Source organism: Heterodontus francisci, chromosome 4, assembly GCF_036365525.1.
Source record: "Heterodontus francisci isolate sHetFra1 chromosome 4, sHetFra1.hap1, whole genome shotgun sequence".
Classification (NCBI taxonomy): Eukaryota; Metazoa; Chordata; class Chondrichthyes; order Heterodontiformes; family Heterodontidae; genus Heterodontus; species Heterodontus francisci.
The window spans coordinates 132,059,973-132,084,440 of record NC_090374.1 but is presented as its reverse complement, the minus strand read 5'-3'; positions in this window follow the sequence as shown (position 1 = coordinate 132,084,440).

Below are 24,468 nucleotides of genomic sequence, written 5' to 3'. Positions count from 1 at the left end.
ATGTTTTGGCCTCAACTGCTTCCTGTGGTAGTGAATTCCACAGGTTCACCACTCTGTGGATGAAGAAATTTCTCCTCATCTCAGCCATGAATTGTTTACCCTGTATCCTTAGACTATGACCCCTGGTTCTGGACTCCCCCACCATCGGAACATCCTTCCTGCATCTACCCTGTCAAGTCCTGTTAGAATTTTATAGGTTTCTATGAGATCCCCCCTCACTCTTCTGAACTCCAGAGAATATAATCCTAACCAACTCAATCTCTCCTCATACGTCAGGCCCACCATCCCAGGAATCGGTCTGGTAAACGTTCGCTGTACTCCCTCTATCGCAAGAACATCCTTCCTCAGATAAGGAGACCAAAACTGCACACAATATTCCAGGTGCGGCCTCACCGAGGCCCTGTATAATTGCAGCAAGACATCCCTGCTCCTGTACTCGAATCCTCTCGCTATGAAGGCCAACATACCGTTTGCCTTTTTTACCGCCTTTTGGACCTGCATGCTTACCTTCAGCAACTGGTGTACGAAAACATCCAGGTTTCGCTGCATATTCCCCTCTCTCAGTTTATGGCCGTTCAGGTAATAATCTGCCTTCCTGTTTTTGCTACCAAAGTGGATAACCTCACATTTATCCACATTATACTGCATCTGCTATGCATTTGCCCACTCACTCAACTTGTCCAAATCACACTGAAGCCTCTCTGCATCCTCCTCACAACTCATCCTCCCACCCAGTTTTGTGTTATCTGCAAATTTGGAGATAGTACATTTAGTACCCTCATCTAAATCATTTGATCGCTGAATCCCCGACTAACAGCATCCTGAGGGTTACCATTGACCAGAAACTGAACTGGAGTAACCATATAAATCCGTGGCTACAAGAACAGGTGAAAGGCCAGGAATCCTGCGGCAATTAGCTCACCTCCTGAGTCCCCAAAGCCTGTCCACCATCTACAAGGCACAAGTCAGGAGTGTGATGGAATACTCTCCACTTGCCTGGATGGGTGCGGCTTCAACAACACTCAAGAAGCTCGACACTGTCCAGGACAAAGCAGCCCAGTTGATTGGCAACCCATCCACAATTGTTCACTCCCTCCACTACTGATGCATAGTAGCAGCAGTATCTAAAAGATGCACTGCAGCAATGGATCAAGGCTCCTTAAATAGCACCTTCCAAACCCGCGACCTCAACCACCTAGAAGGACAAGGGCAGCAGATGCATGGGAACACCATCCGCTACAAGTTCCCTTCCAAGCCACACATCATCCTGACTTGGAACTATATCACCGTTCCTTCACTGTCGCTGGGTCAAAATCGTGGATCTCCCTTCCAAACAACACTGTTGGTGTACCTACCCCACATGGACTGCAGCGGAAGGCAGCTCATCACCATCTTCTCAAGGGCAATTAGGGATGGGCAGTAAGTACTGGCCTAGCCAGTGGCGGCCCATTCCATGAACGAATAAAGAAAAAAGGTGCTGAGATGCTTTGAGGCATGCGTGCACTAATAGGCATTCCTCTTGGAATTGAACATGACTGGGAGAATGAGCAGAGACCATGCAGAGCAGGGCAAACTGCTAGAAGACGGAGGAGGGGAGAGATGGATAAGGGCTCTCCATTGGAGGCCATATCTGCCCAGGGACCACATTGCCAGTAGCTGCAAAGGAGAGCATGGTGATGAATTTTTATGTGTCTGTCTCCTTCTAGGAGACATCTGACATGTGGGAGTCTTTCAAACGTCAGCTGATTAGAATCCAGGACCAGCATGTTCCTATGAGGAAGAAAGACAAGTTTGGCCAGTTTCGGGAAGCTTGGATAACACGGGATATTGTGAGCCTCATCAAAAAGAAAAAGGAAGCATTTGTAAGGGCTGGAAGGCTCGGAACAGCTGAAGCACTTGAGGAATATAAAGACAGAAGGAAGGAACTTAAGCAAGGAGTTAGGAGGGCTAAAAGGGGTCATGAAAAGTCATTGGCAAACAGGATTAAGGAAAATCCCAAGGCTTTTTATACATATATAAAGAGCAAGAGGGTAACCCAGGGAAAGGGTTGGCCCACTCAAGGACAGAGATGGGAATCTATGCATGGAGCCAGAGGAAATGGGCGAGGTGCTAAATGAATACTTTGCATCAGTATTCACCAAGGAGAAGGACTTGGTGGATGATGAGCCTAGGGAAGGGAGTGCAGATAGTCTCAGTCATCTCATTATCAAACAGGAGGAGGTGTTGGGTGTCTTGCAAAGCATTAAGGTAGATAAGTCCCCAGGGCCTGATGGGATCTACCCCAGAATACTGAGGGAGGCAAGGGAAGAAATTTCTGGGGCCTTGACAGAAATCTTTGCATTGGCTACAGGTGAGGTCCCAGAGGACTGGAGAATAGCCAATGTTGTTCCTTTGTTTAAGAAGGGTGGCAAGGATAATCCAGGAAATTATAGGCCAGTGAGCCTTACGTCAGTGGTAGGGAAACTATTAGAGAGGATTCTTCGGGACAGGATTTACTCCCATTTGGAAACAAACAAACTTATTAGTGAGAGACAGCATGGTTTTGTGAAGGGGAGGTCATGTCTTACTAATTTAATTGAGTTTTTTAAGGAAGTGACGAAGATGATTGATGAGGGAAGGCCGGTGGATGTTGTCTATATGGACTTTAGTAAAGCCTTTGACAAGGTCCTGCATGGCAGACTGGTGCAAAAGGTGAAGTCACACGGGATCAGAGGTGAGCTGGAAAGATGGATACAGAACTGGCTCGGTCACAGAAGACAGAGGGTAACAGTGGATGGGTGTTTTTCTGAATGGAGGGATGTGACTAGTGGTGTTCCGCAGGGATCAGTGCTGGGACTTTTGCTGTTTGTAGTATATATAAATGATTTGGAGGAAAATGTAGCTGGTCTGATTAGTAAGTTTGCGGATGACACAAAGGTTGGTGGAGATGTGGATAATGATGAGGATTGTCAGAGGATACAGCAGGATATAGATCGGTTGGAGACTTGGGCAGAGAAATGGCAGATGGAGTTTAATCCGGACAAATGTGAGGTAATGCATTTTGGAAGGTCTAATGCAGGTGGGAGGTTTACAGTAAATGGCAGAACCCTTAGGAGTATTGACAGGCAGAGAGATCTGGGCGTACAGGTCCACAGGTCACTGAAAGTGGCAACGCAGGTGGATAAGGTAGTCAAGAAGGCATTCGGCATGCTTGCCTTCATCGGTCGGGGCATAGAGTGTAAAAATTGGCAAGTCATGTTGCAGCTGTACAGAACCTTAGTTAGGCCACACTTAGAATATTGCGTGCAATTCTGGTCGCCACACTACCAGAAGGATGTGGAGGCTTTGGAGAGGGTACAGAGAAGGTTTACCAGGATGTTGCCTGGTCTGGAGGGCATTAGCTATGAGGAGAGGTTGGAAAAACTCAGATTGTTTTCACTGGAACGACGGAGGTGGAGGGGTGACATGATAGAGGTTTACAAAGTTATGAGCGGCATGGACAGAGTGGATAGTCAGAAGCTTTTTCCCAGGGTGGAAGAGTCAGTTACTAGGGGACATCGGTTTAAGGTGCGAGGGGCAAAGTTTAGAGGGGATGTGCAAGGCCAGTTTTTTACACAGAGGGTGGTGAGTGCCTGGATCTTGCTGCCAGGGGAGGTGGTGGAAGCAGATACAATAGCGACGTTTAAAAGACATCTTGACAAATATATGAATAGGAAGGGAATAGAGGGATATGGGCCCCAGAAGTGCAGAAGGTGTTAGTTTCGGCAGGCATCAAGATCGGCGCAAGCTTGGAGGGCCGAATGGCCTGTTCCTGTGCTGTACTGTTCTTTGTTCTTGTTCAGGGTAGTGCTGGGGGTATTAGCAACATTTTACTGTTGGCAGTACACTGTTGCATAAGGGAGGTCACTGAGGCTCTCTACTCAAAGAGAGATATGTTCATTTCTTTTACTCTTACCAGAGACAAGCGAGCTCACCAGTTTGGAAGGATTGCAGGCTTCACCATGGTTCAGGTGCCATTGACTACAGGCACATTGCTTTGTGTGCACCTCATGTCAAATTGACCATGTTCTTGAACCAAAAAGGATTCCATTCCCTCAACATGCAGCTGGTGTGTCACCATCGGCAACATATCATGCAAGTCAATGCCAGATATCCTGGCAGCAGCCATGATGCCTTCATTCTGCAGCAGTCTGCTGTGCCAGCTGTCTTTCAGCTGCCATGGCAAACCAAAGGGTCACATTATGCGACAGAGGTGAGACATTGACAATGTGACTCATGAGTCTGATCCGTAACTCACGCACAGGTGTGCAGCATTTATACAATGACAGCCATGCTGCCACAAGAACATACAAACAAACATACAAATTCAGAGTAAAAACAAGAAATGCTGGAACCACTCAGAAGGTCTGGCAGCATCTGTGGAAAGAGAAGCAGAGTTAACGTTTCGGGTCAGTGACCCTTCTTCGGAATCCAGGGACTTGGGTTCCTCCCTCCCTTCCATTTCCTGATTTATATCTATTTCTGGGATGTTACTTGTACCCCCGATAGTGAAGACTGATGCAAAATATCTGTTCAATTCATCTATCATCTCCTTATTTTCCCTTATTAATTCCCCATGTCTTCTCTTGGCAGGTGTGAGATCTCGTAGGCCTAAGAGGCCTGAGCTGGACAAATTTTCTGGGTACCCAGATAATGCCCCAGGTTTGACCCCAAGACTACTGCCAGGATGCTGGGTGCATTGGATGGTAGATGTGGCAGCCCCATAGCCCCAATTGGGATTGCAATAATAGACAGAAGCTTTGCAGTCTAGATTCCACCCCAAATTACAGCCTTCTATTAGGATTGTGCTGCTATTGCGCCCTTTCTTTACCCAGGCATTTAGAGCCCAAGGGTCTTAAAAGCTAACTGGATTCAACGTATGTCTCCAGCCAAAATAAATACAAATTTTACAAGGTTTACTTGGTTGTCACCGCAGTTTAAGGATTCAGACAGGAATCAAGCTACATGATTCAAACATAAACTGTGTAGCGTTATGCGTATTACTAACTCCTTGAATTGAGTTGTCAGTTATTTAATTGTAAGGCACCATGGCAACAGTTTCAAAGAACTTAAATAAGTTGAATTGTTTAGGTCAGAAAAAAATGGTTTGAACTCTTAAGTCAGTGTAACTTGTGCAGTGTTAAGGAACATAAGAGAAAAGGTAGTCACACTATGTACAATGTGAATTCAAAAGAACAGTTATTTAGGATAGAGTTTGTGAACATTAGACTTTTTTTGAAGAACTACATTGTATATTTCTATTGTCGATATATATGTGTGAATATTACTCTTATTTTTCATTTATCTATTGTTAAATAAAATTTAATTGATAGTCAAAGTCTGAAACAAGATCTGACATTATAATGCTCTAGCATTATATTGTAGATGAGAGAAAGACCCTATGGAAGCACTAGATATTTCCAGTAGCTAAAGTAATTAACAGAAAAGTTATCCTGGGCACATTAGCAAATACTTACCTAGCTATTAGGGTTCGGGAAAACACCTCTTAAGGTAGTAGAACTAGGACTAACCTATGAGAATCTAAAATGCCGCAGTCAAAAATCCAGAGTGAGCAGGATAGAAAATACCAAAAAGTGCAACACTGGTACTTGTGAAAGGTAAAATTCAAGTTGAAATTAAAAGGAAAATAAAGGGAATGGTGCCTTTCACATCCTCTGGGTGTTTCAAAGTGTTTCACAGCTAAGTCATTACTTTTGAAGTCTAGTCACTGTTTTAATGTAGGCAAATGCAGCAACCAATTTAAACACTGCAAAGTTCCAGAAACAGGAGATGAGATAACTGACCAGTTAATCTGTTTTGGGGATAAATGATAGGATGCAATGAATGCTCTGCTCTTCAAATAGTGCACTGGAATTGTTTATGACCACTTGAAATAGACAGATGGGGGTTTTTATTTAAAGACTCATTCACAAGATGGCAACGTTGACAATGCAGCACTACCTCAGTACTGGAAATAATATTTAAGTCCTGAAAGTGGGGCTTGAACCCATGACTTCTAACTCAAGCACATTACCTCTGAACCAAGCTGACATGCAATAGTGAATGGGACAATTGTCACATTTTTGCAATAGATTTAAAATTGATAACGCTCTCATGTTGGTAAATGTTATGATTTAGCATTCCCAGTGCAGGGAGTTAATAATGGGAATGCACTTTGGAAAATTGGGAGCAGAAACCAAAATATCCCAATCAACTTTCCATCTATTAATTCAGGAGCTCCATTTGTAAAATTTATCCCATTGAATAGAAATCTGTATGATAGAGGGAGTTTCAGATGTATAAAAAAAATCTAGAAAGTGATGAAATGGAATTTTCCAGTCTGAAGGACAGAACCCCTTCCATGGGAAACTGACAGGATCTGACTGACTGCCTGTTTTAAACCACGTACAACTCTTCTGTCCAGTGACTCTATCACGCAATCATTCCTGCTAGAAACTGATTGTACATGAACATAGGGTAAGGGTAGGATTTCACTTGGTTGTGATTCCCCCCACTACCACCACCATTGTCAAATATCCTGCTGACATCTATCACCTAACCTCATAAATGAAGAATAGTCACTTAACGGAGAGTATCTGTTGCTCACTAAATTTTACTTCAGCATGAGTCAGAAAAGGAGAATGGAATATTGAGATGGGCTGAAATAGGGAGGTTTGAAGGTCAGCAGTTCTAACATAAGATAATCTGTTGAAGCTGGAGAAAATATGTGGTCAAGGTTCACTACATGGTATTACATAGAATTTACAACACAGAAACTAGTCCTTCAGCTAATGTTGTTGTTTCACATGAGCCTCCTCCTAACCTACTTCATCTTACTCTGTCTTCTTATCCTTCTATTCCTTTCTCCCTTGTATGCTTATCACGCCTGCCCTTAAATGCATTTATGCTGTTCAGCTCAACTACCCTACAGGGCAGCAAGTTCCACCAGCAAATAGCATTTAATATTTTGTCGCAATCAAATGGCAAAAACACTTTTTCAGTTTGTGGCTTTGCAGTCACATTTAACAACCAGATCTTTTAATTCTTATTGAGCGATCTTTGTTTTAGAAATTAGATAACAACTACTGAGAGGAACAGGGCTGGAAGATCACTCATAAATTTAGAACCAGTTGCCCAATTTGAAACAGCCTACACCAGCTGCAACAACATATATGTGCCAAAACATTTTTCTTTTCCTTCTTTGTATAGTTGCAAGAAATGCATTGGGAATTGAATGGTTTACCAAACTCAGCAAATTTATGCTGTGTCAGATTTAATGAGACACACCAACTTTAGGCAGCTGTGCACTGATTAGAAGCAGGAATCCAGATACGTGGTCATATATTTGCATTAGTAGCAACAGGAGGCAAAGCATCAGATGATTTGAGTTATTCAGGAAAGGAGCAGGAAGGAAAGAGGGGAGAGACAGGAACAGTATGTACAGAATGGTTAACAATACATAAACTAAAGAAGGCAGTCAAAATAAAGCAAAAACAATTTAAATCAGATTTTTTTTTTTCCAGTCTGTGTCAGAGTCACTAGAACATGTGGCAGACAAGCTGAAAAAAGGAAAACAAAACTTCAAACATTATCTTCAGGGAATTATTTTCCCTGATGGTCCAATGGTTAAGGTTTGGTGCTCTCACTGCGACACCCCAAGTTTGATTCCTGGTTAAGGAATTATTCTTCTGGTTCTGAAGAAGCATTTCTGTCTAAAATATTAATCTATCTTTTCCCTTCACAAATGCTGAAGAAGCTGCTGCATATTTTCAATATTTTCTCTTTATATCCAATGTTGTTTGCTTTCGACTTGTACATTTATGTCCATTACAATTTGGTAAGTATCAGAGAACACATAGGCTGGAGTTATGTTTCAGTGACATATTGAGGAGCAGAGATGGCATCATAAATGGTTGAGAGCAGCTGGAACAGTTTACCGATGTCATTTTAATAGCGAGATATGTTGCTGAAGTTCATATGCACCACATTAGCACTTCACTTCAAAATAATTGAGTTGAATGGAGTAGACAACCGACTCTGTGACATGATATACAGTGCCAACTACAAAGATACCACCTCTCCTACAAGCTCTAAATATAAAGAATAACAAGAGTTGGCCATGGTTCAATGATATAACCCATCTCAGAACTGAAATAATACTAACAAACAGTCCAACATTCACCCCCACCTTATGACAAGAGGCAGGATTTTACTGTGGGTTTTTGGACCCCGATGTCGGGACCAAATGGGGATCCCAAGCCCACACTTGCTGGCAGTGAGACCAGCTTGGCGATATTCCCAGAAGCGGCCTCCTAATAAGGACGGCAGGTGGGATATCAACGCTGCTGGCTCAGTCAGAGGGCTGGCAGCTCTCGAGTCTTGGCAGCCCCAGCGGGAGAAGTGGGCACTGCTGATGCAGGCTGGGAACCACGAGGGGTCCTCAGCTGGCCTGAGCATCAATGAATAAATAGCCAGCAAATGGAAAGGTAATTGAATTGGAGAGGTAGGCCGTGTTTGGGCCGTGCGTGCAGCCTTTCATGAGGGTGGTCTCCTCTTTGGCACATGGAGACTCTGGCTCACAGGGCACCCAGCCTGTCACAGGGAGGCCACCTCCAAAGAGCTTGTGGCCTCTGCACACGGCAAAGGGGTCACTCCATCAACAGTGAGATGCCAGCGAGCCCTCTAAATCGTCCCTAGTTGGGGCCTTAATTATGTAAAATTAAAGCGAAATATTGAGGATGCTGGAAATCTGAAATAAAAACAGAAAGTGCTGGAAATACTCAGCAGGTCTGGCAACATCTGTGGAGAGAGAAACAGAGTTAACGTTTCAGGTCTGTGTCCTTTCATCAGAAATTACAAAGGTTAAAAATATAATAGGCTTTGAATAAGTGAAAGGGGAAGGGGGAAAGAAGAAAAAAAGGGAAGGTGTGTGATAGGGCAGAGGGCTGGAGAGATTAAACGACAAGATGTCAGGGACCAAAGGCAAAGGGAGTTCTAATAGTTGTATTAAAGGAGGTGCTAATAGTTGTATTAAAAGACAAAGCATTAGTCCAGGGAGAATGTTAATGGCAGAATAATGAACAGTTCTGTCTGAAAGCAAAAACCTGAAAAACAGGTTTAAGACAGGCCCATGGTTAAAAAAAAAGTTTTAAAAAGGCAGTCACGCTCTGAAATTGTTGAAATCAATATTGAATCCAGAAGGCGAGAGAGTGCCTAATTGGAAGATGACGTGCTGTTCCTCGAGCTTATGTTGAGGTTCACTGGAACACTGCAGCAGGCCAAGGACGGAAATGTTGGCATGTCAGCAAGGTAGTGAATCAAAACAGCAAGCAACCAACCGGAAGCTTGGGGTCATGCTTGTGGACTGAGTGGAGATGTTCCGCAAAGTAGTCACTCAGTCTGCATTTGGTCTCCCCAATATAGAGGTGACTGCATTGTGAGCAGATAATACAGGATATTAAATTGAAAGAAGTAGAAGTAAATCACTGCTTCACCTCCACTCCCCCAGAGAGAAGCAGGAGGAGCGAGCACATGTCTTGATTAGGGTAGTGGAATTCACAATGGTGCAAAGACTACCACTCCCTTAACGTGCCATTGGTGTGTGACCATGCCCAGAATATCATGGTGAATGCGGGCTCTCCTGGCAGCAGCCACGATGCTTTCATCCTGTGGCATGCAGCTGTTTCCACCATATTTGTGTCACCATGGCGAACCAGAGGGTGACTGCTGGGTGATCCACTCTACACCCGACCACGTGTGGGCATTAAACATGGACGAAAGGAGGAGGTATCCAGGGCATTATTGCTCTGGATGGATTGTCCATGTGTGATGACTCAAACTCTGGTTCCCCTAAAATCTCATCCCTACATCTTTGCTGCTGCACAATACACCACTTACCAAAATTCTGAAATTAAAAATACAACAAAATTTTGCTGAACAATTTTATCCAACAACACATCAGCACAGTGGCGCAATGGTTAGCACCACAGACTCACAGCTCCAGTGACCCGGGTTTGGTTCTGGATACTGCCTGTGTGGAATTTGCAAGTTCTCCCTGTGACCGTGGGGTTTCCGCCGGGTGCTCTGGTTTCCTCCCACAGCCAAAGACTTGCAGGTTGATAGGTAAATTGCCCCAAGTGTCAGTAGGTGGTAGGAGAATTGAGGGAAGGTGGGGATGTGGTAGGGAATACGGGATTAATGTAGGATTAGTATAAATGGGTTGTTGATGGTCGGCACAGACCTGGTGGGCCGAAGGGCCTGTTTCAGTGCTGTATCTCTCTCTTTCTCTATGACATCCAATATGACATACAAAACTGAACTATTCACCCTTGTGCATCCCCATAATGCCTGTCTGGCAGTTGCCTTTGCCTTGGCCTAGTGTTGCTATGCAGTACAACTCCCATGGCTGCAGCTTGGCTGCTGGAAGGCTGCTGGCGTTCAGTGGGAGAGACAGTAGATGGCTTTGAAGGTCGACCTTGAGCAGCTCTGGCCCTTGAAGGCCGGGCTTCGGACCACACCACCATGTGTGGCAGCAGTCTGGGCTGGTTGGCTGAAAGGCAACAGCAAGGGCACTGGCAGTGGTGGGAGGATGATTGCTTTCATCCTGAGAGAGAACAGCAGGTTTGTGCACCACAGAGCCACTGGCACCCCCTCCCCCCGATGACGGCTCAGCATTTTGAGTAATCTACTGGAGCACAGATTGCTGAACGACTGTGGGAGCCTGCATGGCCCATTGAGCACTAGTATCAGCAGCCATGATGGCACCAAGCTGAGCTTGCATGGCGACAAGCATGAATCTCATGACCTCAGTCCGAGCTTCCACTGCAGCACTGAGACATTGGGTGGCTTCTAACTGTGCTGCAATGGAAGCTGAGACGTCAGCCACCAGCCACTAAATCACGGCTGGATCAGTAAGTGCTGTTAAGGAGTTGACTACCATTTCCACCTTGGAAAGGGTGGGCTCCGAGCTCTGCCTGAAGCTCTGTGCAAAGTTGGAGCTAAATTTCTCCATGCTCCTTGACAGAGACAACAGGCTGACTGGCACCAAGAATCCCTGAGTGCATGCCCATCAGCCTTCTCCTGTACGTCACCCCACACCTGAGTCCTCTGTAGCACAACTCATCTGCGACCTCACCCTCTGGGGAGCTGGCACACATGCTATTCTTTGTCCGTAGCATGGCTGCAGCCCTCTTGTGCCTGGTGACTCACCACGTGCTGATTCCATCAATATACTGCACTCTAGAAAATGCACAGTACCAATATCTGAACTGGTGACTGCGAGTATCAGATCAAGTGTCACTGCTTCTTCATCAGATGTCTACTATTGCTCGCCCTTCCTGGTGAGGCTGCATTTGCTGACCAGAGAGTAGTTCTTGGGTAACTGAAAAGACAAATGCAGAATGGGAGGGTTTGGATGATGGAAATGGGGTGGGGTGGATAGTAAGAGTAAATGGTCACACCATCTGCAGATTGCACTTCATGCCAGATAGCAAGACAAGGATGAAGTGGGATTTGAGAAGGTGCAGAAGGAGTGACCATACCGTCATCCATAATGGTCTTGGTGTCGCTGGATGCAACGACTTCAGTCACTGCCACCCTATAATGCTGAACACCATCTCCTCCAAGAGAATCAGGGGTTGCAAGCATACCTGTGCACTGGCAGTTCTCTGCTGCTCCCAATGGTTATGTGGATCCTTGTCCTGTAAGAGAGAGAGAAGAATCAGTGAGTGTGTTGCACTGTTTTTGATTGATGTGCTTGTCATAGCTGAATAGCTGGAAGTATGTGGAAGTTGCGAGATGTGGGTGTGAGGTTGGCAGCATTGGTGTGAAGATGAGGTGAAGCATATGAATGTTAGGCATAAGTCCTGATTGCTGATGGGTGAATGATGGGGCTGTGGGGGATTAAGTAATGTAAAATGTTGGTAGGTGTGTAGGAGATGTCATTGGAAGGTGCATTCACTGACCTTGACCACTCATGTGAGGTTATTGAACTTTTTCTTCCATTGCAGCCAGGTGCTTGGGCCCGACTTCTGGAATTCACCTCCATGGCTATCTGCTGCTATACGCTTTGCAGGGTAGGTCCTGAGTTCCTCTGTGGAAACATACCCTCTCTCCTCCTTTCAAGCTCCTGGACTAAGATCTCCACCACCACATCAGAGAACCTGGAAGCCCTCCCTCTGGCCTGTTGCTTCATTGGTAGTCTTCTTCCTTCCCTCAAAGACTTTCAAACAGTTCTACCAGCTGCTTCAGCCTGATGTACCTCCTCTTTAAGAGGGGAAGGCTGCCTTTAAGAGGCACAGGCTAGCTGTATGTTGTGCTAGCCACACATATTCCTGGGCCCTCTGCTCAGCATGCAGCATGTTTTGTAGTGGGCTGCATGTTACAATCATTGAGATAAGCAGGCAGCATAAAGTCTGCATGCTGCTTGCATCACCTCGACCTGGTGGGGACTAATCATGCATTATCACCCTGACACCTACTAACCCTAATCGAAATTTTAACCCATGGTCTCTGCTTCAATCTCTAACTCCATTCCACAGCTTCACAACCCTGTGCATAAAAAATGTTTATCCTGCTTTCTGTCCTAAATCTTTTACATTTAATCTTATAGTTATGCTCCCTCATTCTATAACCCTCAATCACGAGAAACAAGCTGGCCTGGATTTTGTGATAGGTGTAATCGCGAGGCTACCAACGCTCGTCATTATGATGGAGGAAATCAGACAGCAACTTACAGAGTCCTCACATGCAGAATTCAGAAAATGCAGAAATTCAAAAGTTGCCATCCAAGTTACCCTGATGCTCCACAGGCTACACTATAACAGAACCTCGCTGATAGATCGCCACTGAAATACATGCAATGGCGTGCTGTACCTATTACCCACTAAACATGCTAGACAAAGTTCAGGCTGGTGTATTCATGACTATGTGAATTTTTAACAGCGTGATAAGTGATAATTACTACCAAACTAATTTAATTTTACAGATGTGGAGTCTCATTCCTTTTTCTCACTTTTTTATCTATCTCTTTTATCTCTCGCTTAATCCCAGCTTTCTTTACCAAACTTTCTTTCTCTTTCTGTACTTGATTTAATTCTAATTTATATGTCCTGCTTTATATTTCCTGGTTTAAACTCTGCATATCTCAGTGAGGAATTCTTATATCTGATTGGTTGAAGAGCATCACTGTTTTTTGTCCTGCTCACACACACCATAAATCTCCTGTCAAAGGTGTTGTGCTGGACCAGACACAGGATTAGTACAAGTCGATGCTCAAAAGTCTGCAAAAAGTCTGTGGGTAGCTGTCACGTAGTGATGCAAGGTGGACAGGGGTGGCAGGAGGATGGACATTTATCCTGATGGCATCAGTAGCAGTTACTTAAAAAGTTTTTAAAATTCTCAGTGCTCACTACTCTATCAAACATTTCACATATTACATTTCATTGCTGGTGGCCTTGCGAAATGGGCATTACAATGCCAGAAGTCAGTTGGCCACAGCTTTTGATTACAGCAATTAGACCAGAAGGGGAAATTCTACGAACACACCAGATTAGAGCTGCTTGCTAATACCACTGTCCACATGGATGGAAATCCCAGCTGGGTGGGACTGCTCTCACCTGGTTCCATTCTTATCCAATCATAGCCAGAAAATCATCTGCTATGACTTCTCTTCCTGTTCCCGCACCGTTACCTCTGGTGCCCCCCAAGGATCTATCCTTGGACCTCCTAGTTCTCGTCTGTATGCTGTCCCTCGGCGATATCATCCAAAAGCATGGCATTAGTTTTCACACATATGCTGACGACATTCAGCTCTACCTCATCACCACTTCTCTCGACTCCTCCACTGTTGCTAAATTATCAGACTGCTTATCCAACATCTAGTAATGGATGAGCAGACATTTCCTCCAATTAAATATTGGGAAGACTGAAGCCATTGTTTTCCATCCCTGCTCCAAACTCTGTTCCCTAGCTACCAACTCCATTCCTCCCCTGGCAACTGTCTGAGATTAAACCAGTCTGTTTGCAACTTTAGTGACACATTTGACCCCAAGATAAGTTTCCATTCTCATATTCATGACATCACTAAGACTGCCTATTTCCACCTCCATAACATTTCATGACTTCGCCCCTGTCTCAGCTTATCTGCTGCTGAAACCCTCAAACATCCTTCGTTACCTCTAGACTTGACAATTCCAATGCACTCCTAGCTGGTCTCCCACATTCTACTCTCCCTAAACTTGAGTTCATATTACATTTCATTGCTGGTGGCCTTGCGAAATGGGCATTACAATGCCAGAAGTCAGCTGGCCACAGCTGCCCGTGTCTTAACCTACACAAAGTCCCATTCCCCTATCACCTCTTGCTCGCTGACCTACATTGGCTCCCGGTCAAGCAATGTCTTGATTTTACAATTGTCATCATTGTTTTCAAATCCCTCCATGGCCTCACCCCTCCCTATCTCTGTAATCTCTTTCAGCCCCACAACCCTCCAAGATATCTGCTCCTCTAATTCTGGCCTCTTGCGGATGCCTGATTTTAATTGCTCTACCATTGGTGGCCGAGCCTTCACTTGCCTAGGCCCCAAGCTCTGGAATATCCTCCCTACACCTCTCCACCTCTCTACCCCGCTTTCCTCCTTTAAGATGCTCCTTAACACCTACCTCTTTGACCAAGCTTTTGGTCATCTTACCTAATATCTTCTTTTGTGGCTCGGTGTCATACTTGGTTTTATAATACTCCTGTAAAGCCCCTTGGGATGTTTTATTCTGTTAAAGGCATTATATAAATATAAGTTGTTGTTTTTATTGAAATCTAATTAACCAATTTATAATTTATAAGCTTGATCATTTAAAGTGTATAAGTGAATTTGGTCTGCGGTGATTCAACAATTTTATCAGTGAGACAAAATAATTTTCTTGCTCAAACGTTTTAGTGTAGATACAAATATGTCATGATGACTTTTCTACTTCAATTGGCCAAGGATTAATCTTCCTTAAATGAATACAACTAGTTATAGCTACTTATTTTGGATAAAATTGTTCTCTAGAGATTCAGTAAAAGCCCTGGTTCTGTTGTAAAACTGTAGGCCATTAAAGAGCACTCACAAGAAAACCACAAGCTCACTGCCAACTAGTTACATTGCAATAAAGGAGTGGATTGGGTCAATGCATTTGTAATTAAACCAATGAAAGGAGCATCACTGAAATTTTAAGCCTTCTAGTTTATAGAACCTCACATACACCAGACTGGACAACTCATTAGTAACAAATATCTTTTATACGTGAACACATAGACACAGCATTATAGTAGAAGACCTTGTAGCATCAAGCTCATAAGTAATTCTTCTGCTTTGATTTGTTTTTAGCAATAATACTACTTAGTATGTCAACTAATCAACCATTTGTCAGCATCACACCCATGCTTTATCAAGCTTTAAGTTTTAGGTGTAAAGTGTGAATATGTCCAATCAATCTTTAATCCGTAAACTTAATGTTCTTGTCGCACAATAACAATGACAGTCAAAACCATTTATCATATTGATTTACTGTTGCTGGGGAGAAATAGAAACTGTCCATCTCCTGTAACAATGACCAGCACTTTATAATTGTTCCTATTGTCCTTTCCCTTCCCTTCTCTTGTTAAAATCAACAGGAGATTCATGCATTTTCATCATCCAGTTGTCAATGCTACTAGTATTGATAGTTGGTTCGTAACACTAGATTGTTGTCCCATTTAATGTAAAACTTGAGTATATTTCATAAAATAATTTCTAAAACTTCCACAGTTTCGAAACAAACTTCTCCATAAGAAATATATTCTTTACGGAGCGACAAGCTTTTAATTAATCATTCTACTGAGGTTCTTGTAAATTTATCCCTCCTGGTTAATAGTTTGATGTAATAAATATATATGTGTCATATCCAAAATAACAGATGGCTAGGAGTGTACTAAAGTACTAGCCACATGATAGTGAGGCTAGAAACAGGGAGCGAGTGCAGCTGAACACGTGGCTACAGAACTGGTGCAGGAGGGAGGGATTCAGATATGTGGATCATTGGGATACCTTCTGGGGAAGGTGGGACCTGTACAAGAAGGACGGGTTGCATCTGAACTGGAAGGGCACCAATATCCTGGGCGGGAGGTTTGCTAGAGCTCTTCGGGAGGGTTTAAACTAGTTTGGCAGGGGGATGGGAACCGGAGCTACGGATCAGTGGATGGGGTAGATGTTGAACAGGCAGATACCGAGTGTAGAGAGTCTGTGAGGAAGGTTAGACAATTGACACGACTAAGTTGCAGCCAGTATGATGGGTTGAAGTGTGTCTATTTTAACGCAAGAAGTGTCAGAAATAAGGGCGATGACCTTAGAGCATGGATCAGTACTTGGAGCTACGATGTTGTGGCCATTACGGAGACGTGGATATCACAGGGGCAGGAATGGATGTTGGATGTTCTGGGGTTTAGATGTTTCAAAAGGAATAGGGAGGGAGGTAAAAGAGGTGGGGGAGTGGCATTGCTAATCAGGGATAGTATCACAGCTGCAGAAAGGGAGGTCGTCGAGGAGGGTTTGTCTACTGAGTCATTATGGGTGGAAGTCAGAAACAGGAAAGGAGCAGTCACTTTACTGGGAGTTTTCTATAGACCCCCCAATAGCAACAGAGACACGGAGGAACAGATTGGGATGCAGATTTTGGAAAGGTGCAGAAGTAACAGGGTTGTTGTCATGGGTGACTTCAACTTCCCTAATATTGATTGGAACCTCCTTAGTGCAAATAGTTTGGATGGAGCAGTTTTTGTCAGGTGTGTCCAGGAAGGTTTCCTGACTCAATATGTAGATAGGCCGACTAGAGGGGAGGCTAGGTTGGATTTGGGGCTTGGCAACGAACCAGGCCAGGTGGCAGAGCATTTCGGTGATAGTGATCACAACTCCCTGACCTTTACTATAGTCATGGAGAGGGACAGGAGCAGACGGGATGGGAAAATATTTAATTGGGGGAGGGGGAATTATAATGCTATTAGGCAGGAACTGGGGAGCATAAATTGGGAACAGATGTTCTCAGGGAAATGCACGACAGAAATGTGGAGGTTGTTTAGGGAGCACTTGCTGCGACTGTTGGATAGGTTTGTCCCGATGAGGCAAGGAAGGGATGGTAGGGTGAAGGAACCTTGGATAAGAAGAGATGTGGAACAGCTAGTCAAGAGGAAGAAGGAAGCTTACTTAAGGTTGAGGAAGCAAGGATCAGACAGGGCTCTAGAGGGTTACAAGGTAACCAGGAAGGAACTGAAGAATGGACTTAGGAGAGCTAGAAGGGGACATGAAAAAGTCTTGGCGGGTAGGATTAAGGAAAATCCCAAGGCGTTCTACACTTATGTGAGGAACAAGAGGATGGCCAGAGTGAGGGTAGGGCCGATCAGGGATAGTGGAGGGAACTTGTGCCTGGAGTCGGAGGAGGTAGGGGAGGTCCTAAATGAATACTTTGCTTCAGTATTCACTAGTGAGAGGGACCTGGTCATTTGTGAGGACAGCGTGGAACAGGCTGATATGCTCGAACAGGTTGAGATTAAGAGGGAGGATGTGCTGGAAATTTTGAATGATATGAGGACAGATAAGTCCCCAGGGCCAGACGGGATATACCCAAGGATATTACGGGAAGCAAGGGAAGAGATTGCTGCGTCTTTGGCGATGATCTTTGCATCCTCATTGTCCACTGGAGTAGTGCCGGATGATTGGAGAATGGCAAATGTTGTTCCCTTGTTCAAGAAAGGGAATAGGGATAACCCTGGGAATTATAGACCAGTCAGTCTTACGTCGGTAGTGGGCAAATTATTGGAGAGGATTCTGAGAGACAGGATTTATGATTATTTGGAAAAGCATGGTTTGATTAGAGACAGTCAGCATGGCTTTGTGAGGGGCAGGTCATGCCTCACAAGCCTTATTGAATTCTTTGAAGATGTGACAAAACACATTGATGAAGGAAGAGCAGTGGATGTGGTGTATATGGATTTTAGCAAGGCGTTTGATAAGGTTCCCCATGGTAGGCTTATTCAGAAAGTGAGGAGGCATGGGATACAGGGGAAGTTGGCTGTCTGGATACAAAATTGGCTGTCCCATAGAAGACAGTGGGTGGTAGTAGATGGAAAGAGTTCAGTATGGAGCTCAGTGACCAGTGGTGTTCCACAAGGATCTGTTCTGGGACCTCTGCTCTTTGTGATTTTTATAAATGACTTGGATGAGGAAGTGGAAGGCTGGGTTAGCAAGTTTGCCGATGACACGAAGGTTGCTGGAGTTGTGGATAGTGTGGAAGGCTGTTGTAGGTTGCAATGGGACATTGACAGGATGCAGAGCTGGGCTGAGAAATGGCAGATGGAGTTCAACCTGATTCATTTTGGAAGGTCGAATTTGAATGCAGAATACAGGCTTAAAGACAGGATTCTTGGTAGTGTGGAGGAACAGAGGCATCTTGGGGTCCATGTCCATAGATCGTTCAAAGTTGCCACCCGAGTTGATAGGGTTGTTAAGAAGGCGTATGGTGTGTTGGCTTTCATTAACAGGGGGATTGAGTTTAAGAGCCGCGAGGTTATGCTGCAGCTCTATAAGGCCCTGGTTCGACCACACTTGGAATATTGTGTTCAGTTCTGGTCGCCTCATTATAGGAAGGATGTGGATGCTTTAGAGAGGGTGCAGAGGAGATTTACCAGGATGCTGCCTGGACTGGAGGGCATGTCCTACGAAGATAGATTGAGGGAGCTAGGGCTTTTCTCATTGGAGTGAAGAAGGATGAGAGGTGACTTGATAGAGGGGTACAAGATGATGAGAGGCATAGACAGAGTGGATAGCCAGAGACTTTTTTCCAGGGTGGAAATGGCTATCACAAGGGGGCATAATTTTAAGGTGATTGGAGGAAGGTTTCGGGGAGATGTCAGAGGTAGGTTCTTTACACAGAGCGTGGTGGGTGCGTGGAATGCGTTGCCAGCGGTGGTGGTAGAAGCTGATACATTAGGGACATTTAAGCGACTCTTAGATAGGTTAATGGATGATAGTAGATTGAAGGGTAGGTAGTTAGTTTGATCTTAGAGTAGGTTAAAGGTTCGGCACAACATCGAGGGCCGAAGGGCCTGTACTGTGCTGTACTGTTCTATGATCTATGTTCTAAAGTCTGCATGTGATTAAGTGATTTTAGTAATAGTCTAAACTGCAGTAAGGTACTTGGCATTTTAAACGAAAAGACTTGCATTTATATACCACCTTGCACATCCCAAAGTGCCTCACAGCCTATGAAATACTTTTTGAAGTGTAGTTACCAGGTAGTGATAATACTTTAAAGTAACAGTCCATTGTTAGCTGAAGAACCATTTCTGAAGGTGAAAGTAGGGATGTTTTACTGGCTGACTTTTGTTTCCCTGCACCATCTATGTGGCCTGCCATAAGCACAGTCAGTGTGCAGATCTGCTGAGTTAATCAGTTTATGGTACAATGAGTTAATGCGCTAGGGTTAAGGAAAATCCCAAAGCCTTTTATTCATATATAAGGAGCAAGAGGGTAACTAGAGAAAGGATTGGCCCACTCAGGGACAAAGGAGGAAAGTTATGCGTGGAGTCAGAGAAAATGGGTGAGATTCTAAACGAGTACTTTGCATCGGTATTCACCGAGGAGAGGGACGTGACGGATGTTGAGGTTCGGGACAGATGTTTGATTACTCTAGGTCAAGTCGGCATAAGGAGGGAGGAAGTGTTGGGTATTCTAAAAGGCATTAAGGTGGACAAGTCCCCAGGTCCGGATGGGATCTATCCCAGGTTCCTGTGGGAAGCGAGAGAGGAAATAGCTGGGGCCTTAACAGATATCTTTGCAGCATCCTTAAACACGGGTGAGGTCGCGGAGGACTGGAGAATTGCTAATGTTGTCCCCTTGTTTAAGAAGAGTAGCAGGGAAAATCCAGGTAATTATAGACTGGTGAGCCTGACGTCAGTGGTAGGGAAGCTGCTGGAGAAGATACTGAGGGATAGGATCTATTCCCATTTGGAAGAAAATGGGCTTATCAGTGATAGGCAACATGGTTTTGTGCAGGGAAGGTCATGTCTTACCAACTTAATAGAATTCTTTGAGGAAGTGACAAAGTTGATTGATGAGGGAAGGGCTGTAGATGTCATATACATGGACTTCAGTAAGGCGTTTGATAAGGTTCCCCATGGTAGGTTGATGGAGAAAGTGAAGTCGCATGGGGTCCAGGGTGTACTAGCTAGATGGATAAAGAACTGGCTGGGCAACAGGAGACAAAGAGTAGCAGTGGAAGGGAGTTTCTCAAAATGGAGACGTGTGACCAGTGGTGTTCCACAGGGATCCGTGCTGGGACCACTGTTGTTTGTGATATACATAAATGATTTGGAGGAAAGTATAGGTGGTCTGATTAGCAAGTTTGCAGACGACACTAAGATTGGTGGAGTAGCAGATAGTGAAGGGGACTGTCAGAGAATACAGCAGAATATAGATAGATTGGAGAGTTGGGCAGAGAAATGGCAGATGGAGTTCAATCAGGGCAAATGCGAGGTGATGCATTTTGGAAGATCCAATTCAAGAGTGAACTATACAGTAAATGGAAAAGTCCTGGGGAAAATTGATGTACAGAGAGATTTGGGTGTTCAGGTCCACTGTTCCCTGAAGGTGGCAACGCAGGTCAATAGAGTGGTCAAGAAGGCATACGGCATGCTTTCCTTCATCGGACAGGGTATTGAGTACAAGGGTTGGCAGGTCATGTTACAGTTGTATAAGACTTTGGTTCGGCCACATTTGGAATACTGCGTGCAGTTCTGGTCGCCACATTACCAAAAGGATGTAGATGCTTTGGAGAGGGTGCAGAGGAGGTTCACCAGGATGTTGCCTGGTATGGAGGGCGCTAGCTATGAAGAGAGGGGGATTCAATTACTAGGGGTCACGAGTTCAAAGTGAGAGGGGAAAAGTTTAGGGGGATATGCGTGGAAAGTTCTTTACGCAGAGGGTGGTGGGTGCCTGGAACGACAGATACATGAATGGGCAGGAAGCAAAGAGATACAGACCCTTAGAAAATAGGCGACATGTTTAGATAGAGGATCTGGATCGGCGCAGGCTTGGAGGGCCGAAGGGCCTGTTCCTGTGCTGTAATTTTCTTTGTTCTTCTTTGTTCTGTGGCTTTAGTTCAGCCCAAGATAATGAGAGGAAAGTTTGGGCAGCCTAAGCGTAATCCTTAATGGGCACAAAGCTATCTCTAGTTTGGCACTAAGTTATTGATTTAACTTAGAAAATGTATAAGAATTGCTGGTATGAAGAAAAGGAAGCATCCTACTGTTGCTGTACAGGGTGCTCTTCTCAGGTTGATGCAAAGAAAGAAAAACATGAGAGGCAATGTGTAATGTGAATTGCAGTAATACTGGGTTTGATTCCACAATTCGCTAAAGGAGATTGATGTGCATGTTGTGTGCTAAATTTAGATTTTCAAAGTAGTTACTGCCCTCCTGTTTCTTACAGGGACTGAGCAATGTGAGAGCCCCGGAGGAGACAGCCTCATACCACTTGAGTTTAACATCACCTGTTGATTCCAATACAGCGTCAAACCTGCTTTAATAAGTGATCAGAGGGTTAGTTTGACCTCCTCAAGCCCTACAGTCCTCCAAGATATCTATGCTCCTCTATTTCTGGCCTCTTGAGCATTCCTTATTTTAATCGCTCTATCATTGGTAGCCGTGCCTTCAGCTGCTGAGGACCTAAGCTCTGGAATTTCCTCTTTGCCTTTCTACCTCTCTTTCCTCTTTTAAGATGCTCCTTAAAACCTACATCTTTGACCAAGATTTTACTCACTATCCCAATATTTCCTTATGTGGCTTTGTGTCAAATTTTGTTTGATAACGCTCCTGTGAAGTGCCTTGGGACATTTTACTACGTTAAAGGTGCTATATAAATGCAAGTTGTTGTTGCTGTTGTCTCTTGACTTGTGCAATTTAAAAATTTCGGTTACGTTAAGTCAAATGTTTAAGAGGGCAGAATTTTGTTAGCATGAAGGAGATCCTGATGCTAGGCTGGAAAGCAAGGGGCAGCCCTGCCTTGGCTGTTTGGGGGACCCACAACTGCATTTTTTGGCACTCCGGCAATGAATTGCCTGACCCCGGGGTTCCCGTCCCTTTAAAAGACAGGAGCATACATCCAAGAACTTCCAGCCAATCAGAGGATCGGCTGCTCTTCAGACTCAGCAGTGTCACCAGGAGCAATGGCCACTGCTGGGACTGCGCTCAGCCCAGAGAGGCAGCATGGATGCTGCCCTTGGACCAAGTAAGTGGGGTCGGGGTTGCTGGAAACAGTCAGGCAGGCCCCAAAGAACTGGTGGGGGGGTGCAGTGGTTGGTGAGGGGAGGTGGGTATGTTGCCAGGCGGGTGGCCAAATCCACTGGGGGGAGGGAGGCCCTCCGTGAGCTAGAGAGTGCCTGATCAGGAGGGTCACCACCCCCAAGCCCGGAGGAAGGCCTCCAGGATTTACCTGACGGTCTCCCTTCGTGGCGGTAGGCCCACCCGCTGCTGATAAAGCGCCAGTGGTGGTGGGAAGAGGCCCTTAATTGGCCCCTAATTGGCCACTTAAGGACCTCAATTGGTCCCTGGGTGGAAGGTCCATCTGTCACCTTCCCCACTACTGTCAAAATATCATGGCAGCAGGAAGGCGACGGTCATGCCACCCCCGCCCTCCCTCCCCATTTCCCTTCCCACCTCCCCCTGCCTCCCAGCCGGCTCCCGGAGACCCATTAAATTTCACCCAGAGTGCAGATACTGCGGCACAGTGGCGCAGTGGTTAGCACCGCAGCCTCACAGCTCCAGCGACCTGGGTTCAATTCTGGGTACTGCCTGTGTGGAGTTTGCAAGTTCTCCCTGTGTCTGCGTGGGTTTCCTCCGGGTGCTCCGGTTTCCTCCCACAAGCCAAAAGACTTGCAGGTTGATAGGTAAATTGGCCATTATAAATTGCCCCAAGTGTAGGCAGGTGGTAGGGAAATATAGGGACAGGTGGGGATGTGGTAGGAATATGGGATTAGTGTAGGATTAATATAAAAATGGGTGGTTGATGGTCAGCACAGACTCGGTGGGCCGAAGGGCCTGTTTCAGTGTTGTATCTCTAAAACTAAAAAAAAACTAAAAACTCTCAGATATATGCCCAAACATTTCCAATAAAAACAAAATACTGCAGATGCTGGAAATCTGAAATAAAAACAGAAAGTGCTGGAAATGCTCAGCAGGTCAAGCAGCATCTGTGGATACAGAAGCAGAGTTAACGTTTCAGTTCTGATGAAAGGTCACAGACCTGAAACATTAACTCTATTTCTCTCTCCACAGATGCTGCCTGACCTGCTGAGTATTTCCAGCACTTTCTGTTTTTATTTAAATTTTCAAGTTGATCTCTACTCATGCCTGTACATGGCTCTCTCCCAAATGATGAATACCACTTAGTGTGACACTGAACCACACAAAGCATGAAGTTTCCATGTTTCAATCTCTGTCTGTACCACGTTAATTGGTCTCAGCCAGAGCACTGGGAAGGCTGCTACAATTTCCTACAGCAGGGCAAGGGATGGGGAAATTCATCAGGATTCTCCTACTTGATCGCTATCCAAAGACTCTTGCTTCAAAATACACTGGTGGACCTAGGGTAAGGACAGGACATTTGAACTGTGATTGTCCCACAGTCAAATCATTACTAATAATCACTGTCTATGGTTCATGCATGAAGAATGGCTCCTGAAGTAAAGACTGTCACCTCATTCAGAGCGGAGCATAATTGCATGTGCAAAGTGTAAGCTCCACATAAGTAACCACATTCAGAAGAGAAAGGGAGAAAATGGGGAGGGGGGGGAAGCTAAAAATCCTTCCCTATCGCCGACAATACCGAATTTACCAGTAGGTGGCAGTACTGACCAGCAAATCCTGAGAAGTAACAAACAGCTGTAGCAGCTCAAGCTTTTTTGTATCTGCAGAAAAGAGTATTTGGCCAAATTCAGAGCATACATCAATGAGTCTTAATAGATTCACTGACATGTTGCCATGAATAGTAATGGAACCAAAGAGTAAAGCAAAGTCTGCTGTCTGACTTCATTCAATGTCTAGCCAATATCTTTGTTGTCAATTAACTCAATGCTTCTTTGCAAAAATTGCATGATTAATAGATGGATTGTTATCTTGTAATATTCTCCAATGTGAAGGTCATCAAAGACCTTACAAATTTTTTGAGAAGCAGTATGCACATCTTACGAAAGATTCGATTAGCTATTGCACCTACTGCCAATAAGAGAGTTGGTGGTAATTTATACATCAATCTGCTGCTTGCAGAAAACAGAGTGTGAAGCACTAAGGATGCACTTAATTTGGGAAATATTTTGTTGCTGCATGTTGGTTCCCAGGTTGCTGCAATGCTAAAGTTGCAGTATAAGCCTGGAGTCAGTTTCTAGC